Source organism: Falco biarmicus, chromosome 7 (genome assembly GCF_023638135.1).
Source record: "Falco biarmicus isolate bFalBia1 chromosome 7, bFalBia1.pri, whole genome shotgun sequence".
NCBI classification, from domain to species: domain Eukaryota; kingdom Metazoa; phylum Chordata; class Aves; order Falconiformes; family Falconidae; genus Falco; species Falco biarmicus.
Window position 1 is genome coordinate 29,466,896 of NC_079294.1, and position 6,483 is coordinate 29,473,378.

The following is a 6,483-nucleotide window of genomic DNA, read 5'->3' on the forward strand; positions in this document are numbered from 1 at the left end:
AAATAATCAGTAAGTCTACTGCATCATCAAGAAGCAAAGGAATTAAGGTTAAGAAAATGGCACAGAAAAACAGTGATTTCTTCAAATCTCAACACAGAAGAGTCTACAAAACAGAAGATGGGAACATGTACAGGGTATGGTCACACAAGGAGATACCTTTATAACAAGGTGTGGGAAAATGATGAGCTAAAGAGCAGCAAGCCACGAGTACATTATACTTTACCTCCAAAAATTCTGACAATTTCAGAATGTTGTAGCTGACATGCTCTGAAGAGAAAAATGCAATTGCTCTTTAAAACCATGTCCTATGGGGAAACATCATCCAATATTGTAACCATTTTAATAGCAGTTCTAAACTTGGTAACAGCAAATCCATGTGTTTTCTTTCAGTACTGATTGATAAACTAGATACAATGGTTGAAATGAAAATAAAACAATTATATGTGTATGAAATTAAGTATTACAGACATTAATGTGTCCTGCTTCTGCAAAATAAATTACACCTTGATGATCATAGGAATTGTATTCCTGTGCTTTTGATAAACATTCATTCTGGGCACTGGAAGAAATAGGCACCCTATTAAAAAGAATATGAACACGTAATTTTCACAGTACAGACAGCAGCTAAGGCTGTGATATATTTATTCACAGAAATTTGATTTAGAAATGTCCTCACATAATGGTTTCCTAACATAGGGCTGGTAAAGGGATGTACAAGATAAAAACACTACTGAAATTAAATTCATCCATCATTAGTATAGAAAGCAACAGCTTCTAGACATTCTAAAGCAGAAATAAATGTGTTTAGGACAGGAAGTGATGCAAGTACATCAGTAAAGAATACCAGCTGAAACTGCAGAGGGAACACAATTACCTCAATTACTGAAAACCATGTACTGGCTTCATTAGCTGTGACATCTTTACCAGAAGGTCTTGTTTTAGGGTCTCTCCTGTAATGCGAAGTTCAACAGCTCTCTCTTCTGAAACTTGAGAGGATTCCTACCATGATTTTAATGGCAAAAATCTCATGAGGTCTAAGAATTTCCATCACAGCACATTTATTTTCCAAATAAATGCAAAAGCACTTCTACATTTAGTTCCAGATTTGAAGTTACTGTAGGAAAATTATGTTTAATATTAGTCTCAGAAGTTAGACACTAACATTTGTATTCTTTCTTAAAATGTCTATCACAAACTTCAAAAATTGGCCCTAAAATCTGTGTTAGCACATGGGTGAAAAAATTCTTCTTGGTCTATAAACAATGAAAAAACTGTGTTTCAGACTGCCAACAATCTGACACCAGAATACATTTTGAAGCCACTCAGTGAAGCATTCAGTTTCTTTCAGCAATGACATTGTGTTTACACAACATGGCTCTAGTCACCACACATGCACTTGGATCTAAACAGCTTTTTTCAGCTTGCATTTTGTGTACAAGTACATGTGTACTGAAGTTATTCATCTAGGTGATTTGAAGAACTTAGATCAAGCACCAGCACTTGATATAACATATGACAACCTAAACAGGCTTAAATGAGGCCCCTAAAGAGAGGCTGATTAAATTCCAATGCATTTTCTATCAACAGACTTATGATGAAAATCTGATTCCGAACTCTCAAAATCAATTGATTTCAACTGTTGACTAAACTAAACATAGAATGCAATTTATTTTAAACTCTGCTTATGTGACAGTTATCTATGGCTCCCTCTTATGATGTCATCAAAAACCTTTGAAGTAACACCTTGTTTGCATGCAGGGGTAATTTTTTTACCTGTTTTCAGTTTTTTCTTTACAACTAGAATAGGGTAGGATGATCAGCCCCAAATAATGTTGTTAATATTTGGGGGGGATGAATTAAAATTTCAGCTGGCTGATGCTAATTATTAGATTAAAAATTGCCAGGTCAAGATAACATCTTTTTACAAAGTAGTTGACAAGCTTTTAAAAATATAATGCACAATACCGACTTTGCAAAAGCTCTCAAAAAGCTTAGTTGTTAAAAGGAATCATGAAGGAACTTAGCCGTATGGCACTACATAGAGTCAACATGCAATAATGCAGGTTTATCAAATATGACATCATCTACCAGTGATAATATAAATACTCAGAAGAACTGAAGGAAATAGAATATTTAAACATTTTAAAAAGTAACAGTATTAACTCTCAATACTGAGAAACTTAAAAAATAGCATAGCACTATTAATCCAGCAGTGGAATGCAAACCTTGAAAAAAGGAACAGAGTAGATTTGTAGGGCACCTACATAATTTTTTGTGGGAACAGCTATATATCAAGTGATGATGCTGGAAAGGCTTTGTAATTAATACTGTAGACTGAGTGCCAAGAGTATTCTCTCTCCACCGCTTTCATGTTTATGTGTGTGTATATATTTATGTATGAGCAAACACATTTACAGCAAACTTTTCAGATATAACAGTTAACTTAGTATTATTATCAGGGTTTCTACTTTGATATTTAGGATCCACTGCAAATAAGTGTGCTAGTTTAGCTGCTCTAAACTTGAAAAGAAAGAAAAGTGTCAAGCCCAGTTTTTTAAGCTGAGCATTCAGTCGTCAGTGCAAAATTTTTTTGCAACCTGTCTTTAAATGGAAATAACATACCAGTCTGTTTCATAGACCACTGGGTTTTTTTGTAGTTGCATTGATTCCTGCTAGTGTAATGAACACCAATCTACATTTAGCGCAGCCAACAGAGCATCCGCATCAAACAAGAAATAGTGTCTCATATGAAACACTAAAGATAAGGAAGGTAACAATCTCACTTGAAAAACATCCTGTTCATCCTGTACAGTAAAAGAGGCGTGGATCTGATCACAAATATCACATTCAGTCCAGGCGTAAATAGTATAGGGGACACCTAAAGCCATATGAATGTTAATGGCTTGGGACCTGAACAGTATTGCCACCTAAGTTCTGTTATCAGCCACTGGATGATCCCTTCTCAGCTAGACCATGGTTAGGATATCATGTATGATCAGCAAGAAGCAGCAGTATTCTTATTTGTGACAGCAATAGTTGCTATTGATGCATATTGTTGTCTTGGCTGGTCATAGAATGAAACCTGCAACTGTTACTACAAATTACTTTCCCTGATGCTAAATCTAAGCCTCAGCATGAAACGCTGCTCTTAATGCGATTTCATTTGCATGACCTCTCCTAATTTTCTACAGTCAGTAAGAATGGGGTTCTACAAGCAACTATTATGTGACCTGCACTTCAGATGGCAGGGTTCTTGCTGAAAATAGCATGTAAAGAGGGAACTTCCTCCTTGTGCTCTTCTGCCACGACTATGGGCCTTCACAGAAAGCAGCACTCAGAGTGGCCTCATCTGTAGTCCTGTTTGCATTCATTCAAAGCACACAAGACAAAACTTGCTCTTTGCTCTCAATTCTACCAACATCAAATGAATCTGAATCATTAGAATGAACCCTTTTTGCATGTTATCTTCCATGATGCCAGCTCTTGTTCAAAGGCAACCCAGACATCTCTGGCTGAGGCCATCTGCAGGTAGACATGTAGTAACATCAACTTTCATTTTCAAGCCCTTGTTAATTGTATTGAGCAGGAAATTACATCTTTCTTCTGTATTCTTACATCTTGAGATGAGTAACTGACAGAAGCAGAAATTTTAAGATATCAACAGAATTTTAAGAACTATTTTTAGGTTCTATTCCTGTTTTTATCAGAATAATGTGAATTCACGATGACTGAATTCATCATTCTGTCAAACAGACAGAAGAGGAATTAAACTGTCCCTTACTTCTAATTCCTGAATTTTCTATTTTTTGTTCAAATTAATTAAGGCAAGCTGCAAATTACCTAGGAGACAGTGATATCATCACAATAGTCCAGCTGTAAATAAAGCAGCACCACTGAATTTCCTGGCCTTTCACTGAAGATGAAAATAGTCTCTCACAACACACAAACTAAGGTCAGGTCACTTTTAATACAACGAACATGCCTAGTTATACAAGACAAGCACGTGACCGTTCTTTCATAAACCCTGATGATTTCTATAGTTATATCACATACCTATTGATCCCCCAAGATAGCACTGACACAATGAACACAGAGGGACTCATTATGGTTGGAAGATATTAGAGTATTACACCCAAATTAACCACTTCTACTTAAAGTAACAGAAGGGACTAACCCCAAGACTACAAAACTTTTGAAAAAAGAATGCAGACAAGCCTATATTGCACTCAAGCCAAACAACTTCCACTTTTCATAATATAATGTATAAACACTACTTGTAACATTTCACACAGTGGAACCCGTCTTCCACCTAGACAATCCCTCCCAGGATGTCGCTGTTACTAAATTATGATATTTTTTTTCCATCAGTGTTAAACAGGACATTTATAATTTGTTCTTCTCCCACAAATTAAGTACATCCAAGGTATAATCCCCCAAATTTATTTTGTCCCATCTTTCCACAGAATCGATTTTCCTCATTTTGGGAGAGTGTGTGAAAAGCAGATAGCTTTAGCAAGCTACTTAGTGTCTTAGCCCTGACCTGTGGGAAAGGACCTAAGCAGTTTCCACACACATTCAAAATTATTATTTTCCCACACACTGTACACAGGTATGCCAGAAGTGATAATTCCTGAAGTATAACATGGATTTTTAAGCACGACTAATTTTACTGAAACCAATCACTAATTTCCCATAAGCCACTGAATAGCGGTCTTGTGATAAATAACACTTCCAGCTTTCAGATAGGGTGTCAGATATATCTTTGAATAAATGACATCACAAAGGAAATGCTCCAGAGATTAAAACTGCTCCTTAATACTTCATAGGTACTAATGTGAGAGTCTGAAAAATACCGTGTTCTCACTTTTGTGGGGGAGGGCCAGCATGTTCAGTCTCCCAAGCTGTGACTGTGCACTCCCAACAACAAAGGTCACCCATCTGAGGGCAACTGAGCGTCATCTCATGTACTGCAGTGTGAGAAAACTCCTCTGAGAAGCCAAACGGGCTCTCCAGGCTTCTGTCAGCCCAACACTGAATACAATTTGATGGCAGAGTCATTTTATTTACAGGCCAGTTGTGTAGCATGGCTACATTAAGCGGACAAAAGACACTCATTTGCTGCCCAGTTGGCTGAATTCTTTTTAGATCTAGCATATACAGCTTAAATTACCATGATAACTCAGAAACCACCCATGGCTTACTTCATGCATAGAAAGGTGTACATACAAAGGACTAGCGTACAGAGTTGCAACCACTTGAAGCCCTGAGAACAAAAACCTTTGATGCAGAAAACTTTTGCAGGGTCAAATTTCCACTGACCTTTGGCTCAGACTCACCCAGTCCAACTTCAAGATAGCCAATGGCTTTAGAAAAATGGGGTATGCGGTACGCATATTCTCATATGCCACAGGATAATTAATCAGCACCACCAACCAGTCCTACAGTTAGTCCTAAACCATGATCAGGATTTGTTTATATCTTAAGTCAGCCAGGGAGTTTACACATCCTTTCAAGGACTTCTGTGTTCCTGCAAGTTTTCCTATGTAGTCTTATTTGACATACCCCTTAATGTGCTATTTACCATTTACTGGCTTCCAAAATCCTGTTATCAGTGTTCCAGAAAGTTGGCAGCAAGTATTAGAAATACTTGCTGGGCTGCCCATCTAGCTTCTGTGCTGTATCTGAGAATTACACAAGTGTGCAAGGGTACCTCTACACATGCCAGAAATAAGTATTCAGATCCAGGTTTATTTGAAAATAAACATCGTAGGCAAATGGATGGTGACTTGCTCAGTTGAACAGGTATGAAACGTCCCAAATTTATATGTCACCTAACTTCAGCTGCAACAGATTACATCTTTTTCTTTCCCTGCAGGTAGTCTGGTCATAGGCCCTGAATCTAATTGCTGGCTGCTCGGATTTCATGCAGTTACTCTGGAGGGGTACTGCCATAAAGGGCTCTACAAAGCACACAGAGACAGGGACTTTGTGTGTCTTATTCAGTAAGTTAGAGTATTTCAGTAAGTTAGAGAAGTGGAATGTGGCTACCCACAGAGATTATTATTTGGAGGAAGTACTAGACTCGTTAAAAGGTTCGAATCTGGGGATTTTGATAATCACGATAAATGACAGTCCCCATACTAAAAAGCTCAGAACACTCCCCTACACAAGAAGCGAAAGCCCACATTATCAGTGGAAAAGACTTCAAAGGTGACATGCATAGGATGATCCCTGTGCCAATACTAGAGACAAGCCAGGATATAAGTGTGCCAAGAAAGCACACCAGTGGCACCCTTGGGCATTTGTCCTCACCTAGTAGCAGCAGCAGGCTGTGACAGACAGAACGCATTTTTATGCTTGCTACTGAGGTAGGACTGGACTCCAGGGATGCAAATAGCATCTGCACCATGGGATTCGCCTTACTTGAAAGGCTGGACAGGTTGAATCACATGTAATTGTATGTCTAAGTGCTCTGCTCAGACG